Source organism: Zea mays, chromosome 1 (genome assembly GCF_902167145.1).
Source record: "Zea mays cultivar B73 chromosome 1, Zm-B73-REFERENCE-NAM-5.0, whole genome shotgun sequence".
In the NCBI taxonomy this organism is placed as follows: Eukaryota; Viridiplantae; Streptophyta; class Magnoliopsida; order Poales; family Poaceae; genus Zea; species Zea mays.
This window is the reverse complement of record NC_050096.1, coordinates 265,198,548-265,217,574: the sequence shown is the minus strand read 5'-3', so window position 1 is coordinate 265,217,574 and position 19,027 is coordinate 265,198,548.

Genomic DNA, 19,027 nt, shown 5'->3' with positions numbered 1-19,027 from the left:
TAGAATAAGTGTTGACATTTAGTTTTCTCGTATTTTCAGTACTCCCTTTCTTTCTCCGTCCCCTTGCACAAGGTGGAGGGACATGCCATCCATTACCACATTGCAAATGATTTGGGCAATGTCAACGACGACATAGTGTGGCACTCCTTCACATTCAATGGTAGCAACTTGGAGGAGCTCGCCCACGGGTTGCGGGAGGAGACTGGTCTGGAGGACATCATTATACGCACACACAACCCTATCAATGGGCAAATTCACAAGCAATGGAAAAATGCGGGATCTTCATGTGGGTCCGAACTTGGCTATTGCTATTGCCTTACATAACATACCAACGGTACAAAATTCAGCTATTCAGCTTTTGTCATTAGATGAGATAGGCTATCTAAGGTTTGAGTTATTGCCACACGTGATAGCTCTTGGATCAATACACCAAAGTTGAGTTTTAGCGACCCTTATTATGAACCAACTATTGGTCAGAATGAGCTTAGTTTGAGTTGGCTGATGTCACGATCTGCTTTACTGAGCATATATGCACAAAAGGAGGATAAACAAACCTCCACACCACACATGGATGATAGGTCTCTAGACCGCGAGCGAGAAACGAACCTCCACACCATATGCTAAAGACAAGTTCAGAACCAGGCCAAGTGCGAGAGTTTCTAGCGTCATCGGGTTTGGAGTAGGTCGTTCCGACTCTAGTCCCACCCGGCAGGGGCGCCATATGCGAACGAATTTGAGCGGTGTTCGTGGGGGTGAGAGCACCTAGAGGGGTGAATAGGTCATGTCTGGCTATCTGCAAAACACAACTTCAAACACAAACTTGGTCCAAATTAAGAATTAATGCAAAATAAGACTAAGTCGGAGTGAGAAGAAGAGAGAAGTTTTCTTTACTTGATTGCTCTTCCAAGATATGGAATAGATTAAGAGCAATATTGCAAGTGAATTTGGAGAACTTAGAGAGCCGAAGAAAAATCACAAATAATCAAGCACAATAGACACAATAATTTTTTGGTTTTTTAAGGTAGTGCCCTTAGTTTTCCGATGTCATCATTTTCACCCGTAGTCGTGTTTTTTTGCTCATTTTTTCCCTTCCAGTGCTATAGAGCGGAATGGTAAAACTGAGCAAAAAATACGACTAAGGGTAAAAATGAGGAAGGTGGAAAAACTAAGGGTATGAATTCATTTTTTTCACGTGGTTCGGCCTAGCCTCAAATACTTGCCTACTCCATGTTGTGGTGTCCCAACGAACAAGGGTTGCACTCAATTCCTTTCAAGTGATCCAATGATCTACTTGACTGTCACAGTCTTCCTTATATCGATTATATCCCTCTCGCAAGAAATCTCCACAAATTGGAGTCTCTTGCAGCCGTACACAGAAATCAGAGTTACAACTCGAAACACAAGACAAGAGAGAGGAAAGAGTACACACAAGAGCCAAAAGTAGCCACACAACACAAGAATCAAGATCTCAAGAGCCCAGTCACAAAGAATAACAAGAACACCTTAGAACCGCGCTCAAATCTCTCTAAAATCACAAGAACGTGTTGTTCGGAGCGTTGAAATGATATTGTGCTCTTAGTATGCTTGGGTTACTAAAGGAGGTCGTCTAAGGGTCCTTTTTAGCCAAAAAAAGTCATGTAGCTGTTTCTCCTTCCATAAAAAACTTGCTAGAATTCTGCACTTCTCGGGGGGCACTGGACTAGTCTGGTGCGCCACTAGACCGGGTCCTATAGCCCCATCCTCAGGATCTAGCTAGAGACTTTCCTTAGCTGACTTGCACTAGACCGATCTGGTGCACCTCCAGACCAGATGCTACCTCAGCTAGGAGTGGGCTAGCACGCGCCCGCGGGAGATAGCCGTTGAAGACGGTCTGGTGTTCCACCAAATCGGTTACTGTAGGCGATCCGATGTTATTTGTAAATAAAAACTTGAGAGTCGCCTGTTCACGTACGAATGTGGTCCGATGCACCACTCGACCGGTCTGGTGAACCGCACACATGAGCAATGAAGTCTTTTTTCTGCATTTCTTCTTCGACTGACTTGGACTTTATTAGGAGCTTTCTTATCACTTAGATAAACATTATTAGCACATAATTCAAATGACTAAGGGACTGTTTGGTTGGGTTGTGGTTGTGAAAAAGACGTTGTGGGATGTGAGGTGTGAAAAAAATTGATGTGAGATGTGAGCTGTTAAAAATCCTAAAATTGTTTGGTAAAACCCACTAAAACCCGCTAAAAGTTCTTCCATATACATTTTTAAAGTTCCATCCGAAAGCCGCTAAAATCAGGTCCAAAGGTGCTTTTAGTTTTGCAATGCGAGAAAGTCGACTTTTAGAAAAAAAACTGCTTCCTAGATCCAGCTCATTGGTTTAGCTTTTGACCTTTAGGAGACAAAAGGCAAAGCCAAACCAAACACACCCAGAGTGTAGAAATCACACATTTTGCTCAATCGTTCTCCAGGATTAGAAGGAAGTTTGGCTCAAACTAAGTTCTGAAAGCATTTTCTCACAGAATTGGGTTAGAGATCAAATCAAAGTGCTACAAACATAGTATTAGGCACATGCAACTTATCTACATGTTTAAACATTATGGTTTTACGATTTTACCTAGAGTTGCACTTTCTAGCCTCCTACAAGCTCTTTTAGACTTAGCACCTTCAAAGTGGATACAAGTGAACTTGTGCTCATACTCAGCAAATAAGATAGTACATGATGGTGTGTTGGACACTTAATCACCAAAACATGTAGAAACGGTTATCTAGCCCATTTCCCTTTCAGAGGGTCGTGCAATGCCGAGGGGGAGACGACACCCGCGAGGCCACGACTGTTTGGTGGAGGACGACGCCCGCGAGGAGCATCTGGTCGAGGGTGGAGGAGGCGCACGTAAACGACGTTGGACGGAGGCGAGGCGGAGATGGAACGTAATGGGCATGCGTGGGGAGGCTAAGTTGGAGGACGTCGGACGGGTGGCAAATGGCGTGGGTGGCTGGCGAGGCTGGCGCGGGCGGACGAGTCGTTCGTCTTTGGGCCCACACCGCAGGTTGATGCGTGGGCGCGAGTCGCGGGGTGCGTGTATGCGATGCCGAACTGTGGGTTAGGTAGTAAGAAATTTAAGGGTTTTTTATAACAAAATGACCACGTTGGAAACCAGAGAAACTGATGCATTTAGTACTACTAGTCGGTTACCCGTGCGTTGCGACGGCTCACAACAATATCCACATAAATTATCCACCAAAAAGATCTCAAAATTTTTTATTGATTGTCTTTGCTCTTCGCATAATATTTTTATGAACGCACGGGTACCATAGGCAGCAAATCAGAGACTCCCATGCCTCGCCTCCCCCACTTCTAAGGTTTCGTAGAGCAGGAGGGGAAGGGAAGAGGCGAACATACATGTTCGTTGCCAGAGAAGGACACGACGAAGACCTGGGTATCTAGAGGCGACATAGGTAGTATATCGTTAGATATATAGGGCGAGAGCACGCAAGCAGAGAAAGAAACTAAGCCGGAGCAGCTCCAAACCGAGAGGCACCCACGCCAGACGTCAATCCGAGAAGGGCTAGAGAATGCGAGTGTCTTCCTAGGCCTAGATCCGCCGAAGCGACACAACAGCACCACCAACTCCGTAGCATATGCCGACTGCTGCCATGCTACAGGCCTTGGTTGTCCAATATCTCAGACCTGGACTCCTCATCGCCAAGATAACTTAAGCGTGGCAGGCGCCACCATGTCCTCCTCGACGGCACGCACGGAGAAAGGCGAGGAGCATGACCGACTCGCCCCGTACCCGCGTCGACGAGCGTCGGTCAGCTTGCGACTGCGACCGTTGGCGGGGGCAGCAAGTTGGGGAGGAAGAACAAGGTGAAGGCCAGGAAGACGAATGGGACGTCCGGCGACGACGAAAACAATGGTGCACGCATGATGTGAAATGTCCTCGTGGATGTGTAATAGCCACTGGGCGAGTCGGTGTCGGGGGTGGTGTTGGACAAATACGGGGAGGAGGTGCATGCTCCTACGCCCTTTGCCGAGAATGGGGTGGCGCGGAGGTGGAGGCATGAGGGGAGAGAGAAAAGAAGTAGAATGGCGAACGAGGTGGTGACAACTGAGGCGAGAAACATTATTATCGTGTGGAGGTATAGATGACCAAAGGGTCGTGTCTGGCGAGCCGGTGTAAGGCACGACCCATTTAATAGTGTCTGGGCCAACCCGACACGAGCGTCGTGCGGTGCTTGGGTCGTAGCCTCGGCTCGTAGTGCTGGTCCGGCCTGACACGATTATTTTTTTATTTTACAAGAAAACATATATATACATATGTACAATTTATATTCAATATCATAAACACTTGATCATAATGTTCTACTGGTTAGACAACTTTAACTAGTGTCTCCCACCCTTCTTCCATCAAGGGTGTGGGTTCAAACCCCAACTCCTATACCAATTTTTAACATAACCCACATCCTACACCGCTTTTTAATATTTTACGTTGAGTTGATTTGGAAAAAATATAGGGACTTTTTTGTAAAAAGATGACCGTTGACTCCTATACCAATTTTTAATATAACTCATGTCCTGCACCGCTTTTTAATATTTTACGCTGAATTGAATTGAAAAAAATGTAGGGACTTTTTTGTAAAAAGATGACCGTTGAAACTGGTGTCCCCCGAGAGCGCGTCAGTTCTGCAGGTGGTGGAATTACCACCTTACAAAAGCGCCCCAGACAACATTGAATACCTGAAACTAAGCAGTTCGTTCCATGCGTCATGTTGAGCATGTATGCACGCCATTTGGTATCTGCATCTGGTATGACCAAATCTTGTACAAACTAGAAAGCGGTCGGTCACGGTTCACGGACAACGCACAGGGTTAGATCCAACAGTCACGCACACGTTCCTTCGAACACTACCGGAATTGCGTTCTTTGCCAAGTGTCTAAGACACTCGGCAAAGACTATTTTACACTCAGCAAAAGCTTTACCGAGTGTAACACTCGGCAAAAAACACTCGGCAAAGATTTCATCGGCAAAGGGTTCTTTGCCGAGTGCTTTTTTCGGACACTCGGCAAAGACTTTGCCGAGTGTCAAAAAACATTCGGCAAAGAAAAACACTCGGCAAAGTAAGAATCAAAAAATTTAAAAAAAACAGCAAAACATTTTTTAAATTCTAGGAACAACTCTCCAACCCTACCCCTATTACCTTACCCGTTGCCCTATCATTTTTCACTATTATTTTGAATCAAACTTATATGTTTTGTAAATGGTGAGATTCGAACTCACAACCTCTCTCTCGCGCATACCCTCCTATACCACTACACTACTACAGCAATTATGTTTATATTACGTTTCCATTCCCATGTACTATAACAAATCGAGATTAATTTGATTATTTAAGACACTAAATGAGTTCATTTGAAAATGTGACCAACTATAAAGTTGCATAACTTTTTGAGATCTAAAAGTTTTATTTTAATAGTTTCTACATCCGAGACCGTTTATAAAATTTAAATTTTAAATTTAAAAATTTCACATGAAATTTTCAATGATAAGATGATTTCAAATCAAAAAATTGTCAACTACAAAGTTTCATTACATTTCAAGACCTACAACTTTTATTTTGGTGGTTTTTCCATCCGAGATAGTTTGAAAAATTTAAATTTCAAAATTCAAACATAGTTTTGCATAACAAGATGATTTCAAACTAAAACATTGTCAACTACAAAGTTTCATAACTCTTTAATACCTACAACTTTCATGTTGGTGGTTTTTCCTTTCGAAGTCGTTTTCAAAATTCAAATTTTAAATTTTTTAAATTCAGACGTAGTTTTCGTTGACAATATGACTTCAAATGAAAAAGTTGTCAACTATAAACTTCTATAACTTCTCAAGATCTACAAAGTTTATTTTGGTTGTTTGGTAATTTGTTTATCTCAAATGATGGTTCTAACAATATGCACAAATTCTATACGTCTCTCTCGTAGTTTCATAAACTACGAGAGAGATATAGGTTTTATGAACAAATTTATTTTTATTTTGTCATATGAAGAAATGTTCAATATATAAATTGTACATCATGATGAGTTATACAAATTTGTAGTTGAAAACTTTTTCATTTGAATTAATTTACTACTTTAAAATGTGATTTTTAAATTGTCTTTGCCTAGTGTTGGAGAAAAAACACTCGGCAAAGAGCTATTTGCCGAGTGTTGTATTTGTGACACTCGGTAAAGAGCCCTTTGTCGAGTGTCAAAATAAGACACTCGGCAAAGAAACTCTTTGCCGAGTGTCAAAAATAAAACACTCGGCAAAGAGCTTCTTCGCCGAGTGTTTTCTTTTACCGAGAGTTTTTTGTGTGGCACTCGGGAAAAAGCTCTTTGCCGAGTGCCCGAAATAAAATACTCGGCAAAGAATATGGTACTCAGCAAAGAGCCAAATTTCGATAGTGTTCCCTGCATCGTCATATCGTGTTGCACATGTTCCCATCTCCACGCGTCATTTGGATTTGGTCATCTCATACGTACGCACATCACACGACCAAATAATCTAGTGTATATAGAAACTATATATACTAAAAGGCGACCACGGTTCACGGGCAACATATGCACAGTTCGTACGTATCGTATGCATGAGATGAGACCATTCATGGGGCGCCGTGTGTCCCAAAAGAAACGCGCGGGCAACTTGAACTTTTTCGAGCATAGTATGGCGCAAGTCACCGGCCGGCGGCATGCACGCACGCTGCGTCGTGTGTAGCTAGGGGTGGATAAGGAGCCAGCTCGGTTCGGCTCGTCCGAGTTTAAGCTGGCTCGTTAAGGTAACGAGCCACAGAGTCAGCTCGGCTCGGCTCGTTTACAAGCTTGAGTCGGCTCGTTTAGATCGCGAGCTAAAACAGAAAAAAAATGTACATAATAATTATTTTTTAGTTAGTTTCAAACTAATTTGACAATAGAAAATAGTAATTATACTCATAGTTTCACAAACCACATCAATATAACACCAAATTAGCACAATGCATCACTCATTAATTCACAATTAACATACATGTTCATCAGTTTAACCCATAATTATATTTGTATAGACCAAACTAACACATAAACATAGTTCATTAATCATTAGTTTAATTCATAGGCCATAGACACCTCACATATATATAACATGTTCATCAATTATTCTGTAAATTATATGTATATAGTTTCGTTTTACTAGAATATGGTAGCTCGTTTAGCTCGTGAGCTGGCTCGTTAACGAACCGAGCTAGAATGTCAGCTCAGCTCGTGACAAAATTCAAACGAGACGATCCGAGTTGAGCCGAGCTGACCATGAACCGAAGGAACGAGCAAGCCACGAGCATTTCGTCCATTCCTAGTCGTGTGTCCCCTCCTGGACTGTGGAACCGGAAGTCTGCAAGAAAATAACGGCCAGCAGTGGCTGCAAGATGTGGACTACTTGTATACGGGACCCGGGCAATTTTGGCTTGGAAGGATGCGCCGCGACGCGAAGGTGCCTGGCATCCGGTTCGCGACCCAGGCTCCCAGCTGTCCAAACCATGCATGGTCGTCCGTCGTCTTCCAGCTCCAGGCTGCTTGCAGTTGCCGCCCGCCAAAAACTATTCAATCTCATGACAACGACCGCACGTGCACGACGCCCGCGACGACTGCACGTACGTAACACATCTCAGTAGCTCATCGCGGGTCAAACCCATCAGTTCATCACGCATGCACACTAGTACACAGAAGCTCTGTAGTGGCGGTTGAAAACGTATTTATAGTGGCGTTTCTCAGTTCCGCCAGTGCTAGGGGCCAGTGGAAATCAGCATTTCCACTGGCGGTTATTTTGGAACCGCCAGTGAAAAGGGCATTTTCACTGGCGGTTTTCTTAAGGAACCGCCAGTGAAAATGCCCTTTTCACTGGCGGTTTTCTTAAGGAACCGCCAGTGAAAATGCCCTTTTCACTGGCGGTTTTCTTAAGGAACCGCCAGTGAAAATGTTTCCCCGCCTTTTTTCAAAATTTCAAACAATACTGAATTATAGATATATTTATTTACACACACACAAACATATATATATATATATATATATATCTATATCGATATTGAAAGCAACATGGAATTAAATTCTATCATACATTTATATACATCAAAGTATTCTGTTTACAACCATATATGCTTCATGCATTCTATACATCAAAAGTTTTCACCTAAGTTCTAATAACTATCTCGGCTAAGAGATAATCTACTAATTTCTGTTAGTATTCTGAACTCTGGCAAAGCTAATGTCCCGGAAGCATCGTGATATTTTCCTTCTGCGGGAATGACCTCTTTCAATATGAATGTGCAGAGGTCCTCCACTATGCCATACAATGCAGCTTCGGTCAAGTTCTCCGGGTTTCCTCGTTGAAATTGCTGTAAAGGAATTTTATAAACATCATCTATTTATACACATTTGCATCTTTAATGACATAAATACATACTTGACTATTACTAATAATACCTTGTCAGGGTTCGTGACGTATCGTCCGTTCACTCTCATGAACTCGCACGCATAGAATCCACATAGGACCGATCCTTGTGGTTGCTTGTGGCACTACATAACGGGAGATTGGTTATTTAGTTGCAACATTGTGTATGATATGTATTCATAAAATCACATACTTACCGGCCAGTGATGATGGATGTCTAGTGGCACGAGTTTTTTCGACAGGTCGTACTTTCCACCTCTCATCTTATAGAATCTATAAGCACTGTGATCTCAAATAGAATCACCATGTTATTCTCAAATTTTAATCGATAAAAGTATGCATGCATAGAAAAGGCTTACAGCTCTAAGATGCTGAGGAATGTTGCATATGTCGAAGGGTCGAAGTTCAAGGAGTCGAGCACCAGCACCTTTCCAACCTTAGGATAAATGAGGAAGCATATCCAGTGGTCCCTGTACGAATCAAATTTGTGATGCATGTGTATTGAAATTATTAATTTTATTTATGCAAAATCACACTTACTTAAAGTTGTACGGGGCCATTATGGCTTCCCTGTCTTGAAATTGAAGCATTGCATGTCCTATGTATGTGGCGTATCGAGCTTCAAAATCCTTCTTCATTTCCTTTATACGCTTCTCAACTTCTTCGTCCGTCTTTCCCCTTATTTCATCGTTGTCTTTCCCGATTCTAAAAGTGTGGCTTTCCTCGGATATAAGTATTGGGTTGAGATACCCAACCCTTTTACTGGCACTAGCATTGGGCTTGGTACCGTAAAGAATCTCCTGCTGATCATGTTGCATTCTGCAAGTCACACGTGCATGTCAGATATTGAAATTTTATACAGCTCACTAATAATAACACACATATGTGGAAGTATGAGCGACACTTACAATGCAAACATCGTTACAAGTTGCACGTCGAGTCTCTGAAGGTTCATCATTAACCACATATCCTCGAATGTAACAACGGCCTTTTGGTTCGAACCAATAAAAGCATGGTCTGGTATATGCACACTGATGGTGTCGATGCCAACCGATGATGCCCGCATGTACCAGTCATGCAACCTTTTAACACCAGCCGGGACCTTTCTTAGTTTGTCAAGAGGTAGCAGAGGTCTGCCCGGCACATATTTTTTAGGCACGTTTTTGTAATCTGCCTTAGTTGGCTTCTTTATCTTTGCGGCCGTTGCCTCAGCCTTTTTTGCAGACTCCTCGTGCTCGGCCAAATCAACAGTTAGTGACGTGAGGCTCCGTCCAATCCCTTTCAAAAACCTAACTGTGCCAGCAGTAGTAGCTTTACTCTTCTTTTTCTGATACGGGGACACCAATTTTGGTATAGGAAGTTTAGATTTCTTTGATGGCCGTGGATCGTTTGATGGCTGTGGAGAAGGTGGATCCCTTGATGGTGGCGTAGACAGTGGGTCACCAAGAGGATGGGGAGGAGAAGGTGGTGGAGCCCTGAATGGTGATGCTTGTGGCGGAGACGGTGGGTCAGAAAAAGGATGAGGAGCAGCATGTGAAGTTTGAGGAGGTGAGGATGGATGTACAATAGGAACAGCAATTTGAGAAGGCGGAGACGGTTGGGCCTGCGACGCCTGCGACGAATTCGACAAATCAAGCAATTCGACATCCCTTCGAGGCCAAAGGATAAAATTCTTAATAGCTTGTCCAAGTTTCTCGATATCTTCGGGCCCAGGGATGTCTAGCATGTCGTCCTCGTATCCTTGGACGACCGTCGTCACTTCTACTTTGCAATAATCATCTGGAATATCGTTTCCATGGTACTTGCGTCCTGGGATCGCAAGGCCTGTGGCTACTATCTTTGTACGTTTATTGTTAATACCATATCTTATAACCAGTGTGCACGCCACAGGCCTTGTGATGTCATCAACTGGATAACGGTCCTTATTTCCCGTTGAAGCAACAGAGCTTGGTAATGTCGTACAATCTGTGGAAGCCGGCGGTTGAGCTGCTGGAATTATTTGTATTTGTGGAGTGGTCATCTGTTGAACAGACATCGCACTCGCCAACTGTTGCATCAATTCTGGAGGAGGATTCGATAGCATTTGAGACATCATGGCTTTGAACTCTTTCTTGGCCTCCAACTTAAAATAATCCGCCATCTCTTCCTTGTATCGATCACGTTTCCTGTACAGACCTTCCCACTGTTGTCCGAATCCTTCCTTCCATCCTTCCTTAGACGAGATTCCTCGTACACGGCCAGGATGCTCAGGGTTACCGAGACCAGCCGTTAGGATGTCTCTTTCCCTTTGTGGCTTAAAAGTTCCTTCGCTCTGCTTAGCTGCCATTGTATATATGTTTTTTGCCGCTTCTTCGACAATGGGATCATCAAAAGATACACCGGTCTCGGTTTCCCTTGGTTTTCTAGCACGGAGCCAATTTGCCGCCCTTTCACCAAGTTGCTCGGACAGCGTCGGCAACCCTGCGGCCTTCTTCTCGGCGTCTTCTTGTCTCCATTTAGGAACCTGACGCTTGTAACCACCTGTGCCTAGGTGGTGGCGGTACTTGTTCTTCTTTGATAGTTCAGAATTTGCCTCACTTAGAGATATGAAATCAGGGCTGCTCCTCTGCTCTAAAAATACTGCCCACTGACCTGCTGAGATTTTATATTTTTTGGTCGGGTCCAGACCTTTCTTTGCAAACTTTGTGTTCATCTCAGACCTCCAGTTTCGGAAATTTATCGCAAGCTGCTTCATCGTGTATTCCTTCACGAGTTCTTCTGAACCCCGAGGCAGAACGAACCTCATTAATAGCTTATTCCATATTTGATTCTTGACATCATCTGACACATCTCTCCACTGTCGTATTGTTATGTCAAGATTATCTCTAACTAAAAACCCAAGTGCATTCCGGAACTTAGGTAGTGCCTCTTCTGGAGCAAGGGGCTGACCTTTCGGGCTCACGTCTGAGATTTTGTATGTTTTGTCGGGAAACTTGTTCAGCCCCCTGTCACCTCTTTTTCGATCGCTCTGCTTCCTTTTCCTTGACGTCTCGGTTGTTGTCTTGGTCTGTTCCGGTGCGTCTTGGGTCGGCTCCGGTACGTCTTCGTTTCGTGCCACGGCTTCTTCGAGTATCGCACGAAATTCAGACATGACCTCCTATTCATGTAATAAAATGCACAAGAGATCATGCATGTGAAATCAGTAGGGTACACATACGAAGCTAAAGATGCGTACTTTTACCTCAGCTTCTCGTGGATCATAAGTAGGGTCACGTTGCAACTCACGGAGAGCGGCCCTATCTATGCTAGTGGTAGGAAAAGGGTCGCTAGGCGTTTCATATCCTTCACTGCTGGATTTTTCTTGAGCAACACTCTTGTCCTTGATCGGAGAACTCATTGAGCTATATATATACAAATACATAAGCAATAATTAAATACATATTAACACATATTAACGTAAGCAATAATTAAATTCATATTAACAAATAGTATAATTAAATACATCCTCAGGCACTAAACCCTTAACCCTAACCCTAAACCCTAACCCTAAACCCTAACCCTAACCCTAACTATAACCCTAAACCCTAACCCTTAACCCTAACCCTAACCCTAACTATAACCCTTAACCCTAACCCAAAACCCTTAACCCTAACCCTAACCCAAAACCCGAACCCTTAACCCAAAACCCGAACCCTTAACCCTAAACTCTAACCCTAACTATAACCCTTAACCCTAACCCTAACCCTAACTATAACCCTTAACCCTAACCCAAAACCCTTAACCCTAACCCTAACCCAAAACCCGAACCCTTAACCCTAAACCCTAACCCTAACTATAACCCTTAACCCTAACCCTAACCCTAACCCAAAACCCGAACCCTTAACCCAAAACCCGAACCCTAACCCTAACCCTAACCCAAAACCCGAACCCTTAACCCAAAACCCGAACCCTTAACCCTAACCCTAACCCTAACCCTTAACCCAAAACCCGAACCCTTAACCCTAACCCTAAACACTAACCCTTAACCCTAACCCTAACCCTAACCCTTAACCATAACCCTAACCCTAAACCGTAACCATATAGTATCGTATAGTCGTATAGTATCGTGTAGGACGGGGAGAGAGTCGCATAGGACGTATAAAGAGGGAGAGAGGGAGAATCGTATGGATATTATCGAGTTACGTATAGAGAAGGAGAGAGGGAGAGTCGTATAGGACGAGGAGAGGGAGAGAGGGAGAGTCGCATAGGACGTATAGAGAGGGAGAGAGGGAGAGTCGTACGGAAATTATCGAGTTTAGATCGAATTCGGATCGAATCGGATATGTATATTATCGAGTTGTGACGGATAAAATTACAATGTATATATTGAACATACATTTGAACACATATGAACACACATATATATTGAACACATACATTTGAACACATATGAACACACATATATATTGAACACATACATTTGAACACATATGAACACATATGAACACACATATGTCTCCCTCCTCTCTCTCCTCTCCCTCCTCTAACTATCTCTCTCCTCTCCCTCCTCTCTCTCTCTCTCACCCTCCTCTCCCTCCCTCTATCTATCTCCTCTCCCTCTATCTCTCTCCCTCTCTCTATCTCTCTCCTCTCCCTCCTCTCTCTCTCTCACCCTCCTCTCCCTCCCTCTATCTCTCTCCCTCTCTCTATCTCTCTCCTCTCCCTCCTCTCTCTCTCTCACCCTCCTCTCCCTCCCTCTATCTCTCTCCTCTCCCTCTATCTCTCTCCCTCTCTCTATCTCTCTCCTCTCCCTCCTCTCTCTCTCTCACCCTCCTCTCCCTCCCTGTATCTCTCTCCCTCTCCCTCCTCTCTCTTCCCTCTCCCTCTCCTTCCTCTCTCTTCCTCCCTCTCGGCGGCGGCGGCGCGCCCCTCCTCTCTCTCACTCTATGCAGAGACGGCGGCGGCGCCCGCGTGCGCGCGGCGGCGGCGGCGCGCGCGCCCTCCTCTCTCTTCCCTCTCACTCCTAGACCGAGCCCGAGCGAACGAAGAAAGGGAGAGAGAGAGAGAGAAGAACTCACCTACGGCGCGGGGACGACGGCGTGGACGACGGTGTGGACGACGGCGGCGCACGGAGGAAGATCGCCGGGGCGAAAATTCGGCAGCCTGACGGCGGGAGTGTAAAAGACAGGGCGCCAAAAGACTTAGCGAAAATTTCGGCCCCGCGCGCGCTCCTTTATATAGGAGATATTTCTACTGGCGGTTGACAATGAAAACCGCCAGTAGAAATCATTTCTACTGGCGGTTGTCATAGAGAACCGCCAGTAGAAATGCCATCCACAGACTGTGGAGGCCATTTCTACTGGCGGTTCTCTATGACAACCGCCAGTAGAAATGATTTCTACTGGCGGTTTTCATTGTCAACCGCCAGTAGAAATGTTTTTAGTATATTATTTTTTATTGTATATTCATACATTAAGTATATAAATTTTTGTACATATTAAATATATAAATATATATATTTAGTATACATAATATATATATATTTATATTACTTCTCTCTCTCTCCCCTCTCTCTCCTCTCTCTTCCCTCTCCCTCCTCTCTCTTCCCTCTCTCTCTCCTCTCCCTAGCTCCTCTCTCTCCTCTATCCTCTCTCTATCCTCTCTCTCTCCTCTCTCTCCTCTCTCTCTCTATCCTCTCTCTATCCTCTCTCTCTCTATCCTCTCTCTAGCTCCTCTCTCTAGCTCCTCTCTCTAGCTCCTCTCTCTCTCTATCCTCTCTCTCTCCTCTCTCTCTCCTCTCTCTAGCTCCTCTCTCTCTCTATCCTCTCTCTCTCCTCTCTCTCTCCTCTCTATCCTCTCTCTCTCTCTATCCTCTCTCTCTCCTCTCTATCCTCTCTCTCTCCTCTCTCTCTCCTCTCTCTCTCCTCTCTCTCTCCTCTCTCTGTCCTCTCTCTCCTCTCTCTCTCTCCTCTCTCTCTCCTCTCTCTCTCCTCTCTCTCTCCTCTCTATCCTCTCTCTCTATCCTCTCTCTCTCCTCTCTATCCTCTCTCTCTCTCTATCCTCTCTCTCTCCTCTCTCTCTCCTCTCTCTCTCCTCTCTCTCCTCTCTCTCTATCCTCTCTCTCTCCTCTCTCTCTCTATCCTCTCTCTCTCCTCTCTAGAAAGTCGTGTAAAATTACATGCTTCGGTTTGTCGCTAACAATAATCAATTACATGACATGTCCTAACAATAATCAATTACATGACAACTATATAATCTAGGGAGCTATTGTTCTGCCTTGTCCATCGTGGCGTACCCAGGGCATCGAATTGCGTGGGATGCTTCGCTCAACGTTCCTTATCTTGGTTGGATGGTCTATGAAAAGAGACATGTCATTGAACTGGTTAAAATCCTCTAAATCAGATACACCATCAACTCCTATAGCTTGTTGTTTTCCAGGAAAAACTACATGCTTCGGTTTGTCGGTGCTTTTCTTCTCATTGTTAGAAATGATATGTTCAGCATAGAAGACCTGTGCAGCACGATTAGCAAGGATCCATGGGTCATCTTTGTAACCTACCTTACTTAGATCAAGAAATCTGACCCCATAGTTGTCTACCGTGACATGTTTGTCTTCAACCCATTGACATCGGAAAACCGAGATCTGAAATGTACCATAGTCTAGTTCCCATATGTCCTCAATAAAGCCAAAATATGTAATAATCTCACCAGTTTCATCATCTATGGCTTCGCATCGAACACCACTGTTTTGTGACATGCTCTTTTTGTCCTTGGACTTGGTACAAAATGTGAATCCACTAATGTCATAGGTTTGCCATGTTGTGACCTGGCGTGATGGTCCAGATGCCAAGCCCTTGATGGTTTGTTCTTCTATTGTTTCTCCACGTGGAATGTCCTTCACCATTAGCCATGTGTTGAACCGCTGCTTATGTTGCTTCATTACCCAATCATCCGTATGCCCAGGATTTTGCTCGCGAAGCTCATTGATGTGTTGTTGGATAAATGGCTCCATTATTGTTAGCTGATGTAGGATGCTCTGATGTGCCTCAAGTACTATATCGTAATCCGGTGGGATGAAAGATTTCCGTCCCATCCTCCCGCTTCCATACAGTCTACCCTCGTGTCGTGACGGAGGCAGACCTATTGCAACCTGGTCTTTTAGGATACTATTGCAGAATGGAGCTCCGGACTCAATGGCCTCTTCGGTACAGTACCCCTCTATCATGGATGCCTCGGGACGAGCACGGGTTGATACATAGCCATTCAGTATTGACATGAAACGTTCATACGTCCACATTTCATGCAAGTACATAGGACCCAATGCCTCTATTTGTGGCACCAAGTGCACCACAAGGTGCACCATAATATCAAAGAACGATGGAGGGAAACACATCTCAAACTGTGATATTGTCTCCACTGCGAATTCCTGAAGAGATGCCAACTCATCACGGCCAATTACCTTTTGTGAAATCCTGTTGAAAAAGTAGCACAACCGTGTGATTGCCATCTTTAAAAACAAAGGATTTATAGCCCTGATGGCAATAGGTAGGAATGTAGTCAGCATGACATGGCAATCATGTGAGTTGTAGTTGGTGATTGTCAGGTCTTTCATTGACACAATACTCCGTATGCTAGAGCAGAATCCGGATGGGACTTTCAAATTCTTGAGCCAAACACACATCGCATGTTTCTCATCTACATTGAGATTGTAGCTTGCTGCTGGGAGATGGTACTTCCCATTTTCTTGAAGAACGGGATGTAGTTCCTTTTTTATGCCTAAATCTACCAAGTCCATGCGTGAATTGAGCCCTTCTTTTGTTTTGCCCTTTATGTCTAGCAAGGTGCCCATTATGCTTTCAAACACGTTCTTCTGAACGTGCATACCATCGATCGCATGCCGCACATCTAACTCTTTCCAGTAAGGCAAGTACTCGAAGAAAATAGACTTCTTCTTGAATATAGCCCCCGAAGCTGGTTTGACATCCTTCCTTGTTTTTCCGTCTTTTGTCTTCTTCCCGAAAACAAACTTGATATTCCTGACTATTTCAAAAACTCTATGACCTCTATTGTTACCCGATGGAGCAGTAGAATGTAGTTCACCATTATTGTCGAAGTACTTATCCATCTTTCGCATGCGGTACCTGTGTCCTTCCAATAAAAAGCGTCTGTGCCTCATGTAAACTATCTTCCTAGATGCAGCAAGGGATACGTAAGCAGTTCCATCAATGCATACTGTGCAACCAACCTTTCCCTTAAACTGGCCTGATAATGTGAAGAGAGCAGGGTAATCGTTGATCGTAACAAAAAGAATTGCTCTCAGCGTGAATGAACCTTTACGATACTCATCCAACATTTGAACACCTGTTTCCCACAATATTTTCATATCCTCCATTAAGGGCTCCAAAAATACATCCATGTCAACTCCAGGTTGTGTAGGTCCAGAAATAAGGATGGTTAGCAAAATGTACTTCCGTTTCTGCATCAACCATGGAGGAAGGTTGTATATGGTGAGGATCACCGGCCATGTGCTATGCTTGCTGCTCCTCTCAGCAAATGGGTTCATTCCATCAGTACTCAGTGCGAACCTAACATTTCTCGGTTCATCGGCAAAGTCTCGGTGGTTGTCATTGAAATCTTGCCACTGCTTCCCATCGGCTGGATGTCGAAGCTTCCCATCGTTTTTGTGCTCATCAGAAGCATGCCAGCTCATAAGTCTGGCATCCTCAGGATTAGCGAACAAACACCTCAATCGATCGACGACGGGGAGGTACCACATCACCAAAGCAGGAATCTTTTTGAGCGCATAATAGTCTACTTCTTCTTTTTCTTTGCTCGTGGATTTTGAAGTCTTTTTTTGGGCTTTCTTTCGCTTCTTCCCTTTAGACACGGATGCAACACACTCTTCGTCCTCTCGATAGTCTTTATTCGTCTTGTACCTACTTGCACCGCACTTTGGGCAGCTCTCCAAGTCTTTATAATCATCACCTCGATAAAGGATACAGTGATTTCTACACGCGTGGATCTTCTCCACACCCATAGTGAGCGGACTGATTAGTTTCTTTGCATAGTACGTGTTAGCAGGCACATTGTTCTCCTTTGGAAGCATGTCTGCGATAATACTCAAGAACGCATCGAAGCCAGCATCAGACACACCATATTTAGCTTTTAACATCAACAGCTTTAGCACAGACCGGAGCGTCGTGAACTCTTTGGTACAACCCTTAGACTCGTCGTACAAAGGCTCTTCTGCTGCCTTCTTTAGGGACTCCATACCTTTCATTAAGAACATCGATTGATCTGTATGACGACGCAACATTGCCTCTAGCAACTCTGCATCTTCCTCATCCATAACACTTGGCAGAACATGAGGTCTATCATGTTCATTTCCTCCAGCGTAACCATGATCAGTAACATTTTGCACTACATGTTCGCTCTGTGGAAGAGGTTGGTGTGTCTCGTGAACGAACTGAAATCTGTCGTCGATGTTCTCAGGGTTTCCAGTCGTATAAGGCGAAGAGCTACCCTCTCCATGCTTTGTCCAAATTGTGTAATCCTTCATAAATCCTCGGCATACCAGATGAGATATGATTTGTTCTGTGTCATTAAATACAGCAGCATTTTTGCAGTCCATGCATGGACAATATATGTGTTTTGTCTTTGTTCTCCAAGCATGGTTCGTAGCGACATCAATAAACCTATGGACCTCGGATATGTATGATGGATCTAGCCTTGATAAGTTATACATCCAGGATGTCCTCTCCATCACCTATATCCATGGTAAAAAAGTAACATAAAACACATGGTGAAACCCTATATCCAATAAAAGTAGTTAAACTACTTTATCTCTAACACATGGTGAAACCCTATATCCAAAATGTGGCTAAAATGGAGGAAAAATAAACAAAATTTGGCAAAAGAAACATAAGCCAAACTTTCCTAGCAACTAATAAACAAAAAAAAATTAATACCCAAACCTATCTTTAACATATGGTGAAAGCCTAGTTTCAAAATGTAGTTAAAATTGAGCAAAAATAAACAATAACTAACAATTGAAACATAATTAAACTAATCTTCCATACAACACATTCACCATTCATTAAGCAACTAAACATGAAAAAGAGAGGGAATAGACAAAAACTAACCATCTTATGCAACCTCATTTGAGAAAATAGAGAAAATTACCTATCTATACTCTTCTCTCTCACATGTGAAACCCTAGATCCAAAATGTGGCTAAAATTGAGCAAGAATGAACAAAAATTGACAAAGAAACATAAACCAACCTTTCTTATCCACCTTCTTCCAAGAAATGAAGACCAAAACCTCCCCCCCTTATATTTTTGTGAAATCTGGACCTCCAAAATCGCCTCCAATGGAAGCTGGCTGCGAGCATACAGTTCACTGTCGCGGGGAAGATGGGTATTTTATAACAGACAGTTCACTGGCGGTTGGTTTAAAAAACCGCCAGTGGAAACCTATTTCCACTGGCGGTTATCTTAACACAACCGCCAGTGTAAATAGGGTCTTTACACTGGCGGTTCTGTTACACCAACCGTCAGTGGAAATAGATTTTCACTGGCGGTTCTGTTACACCAACCGCCAGTGGAAATACCCTATTTCCA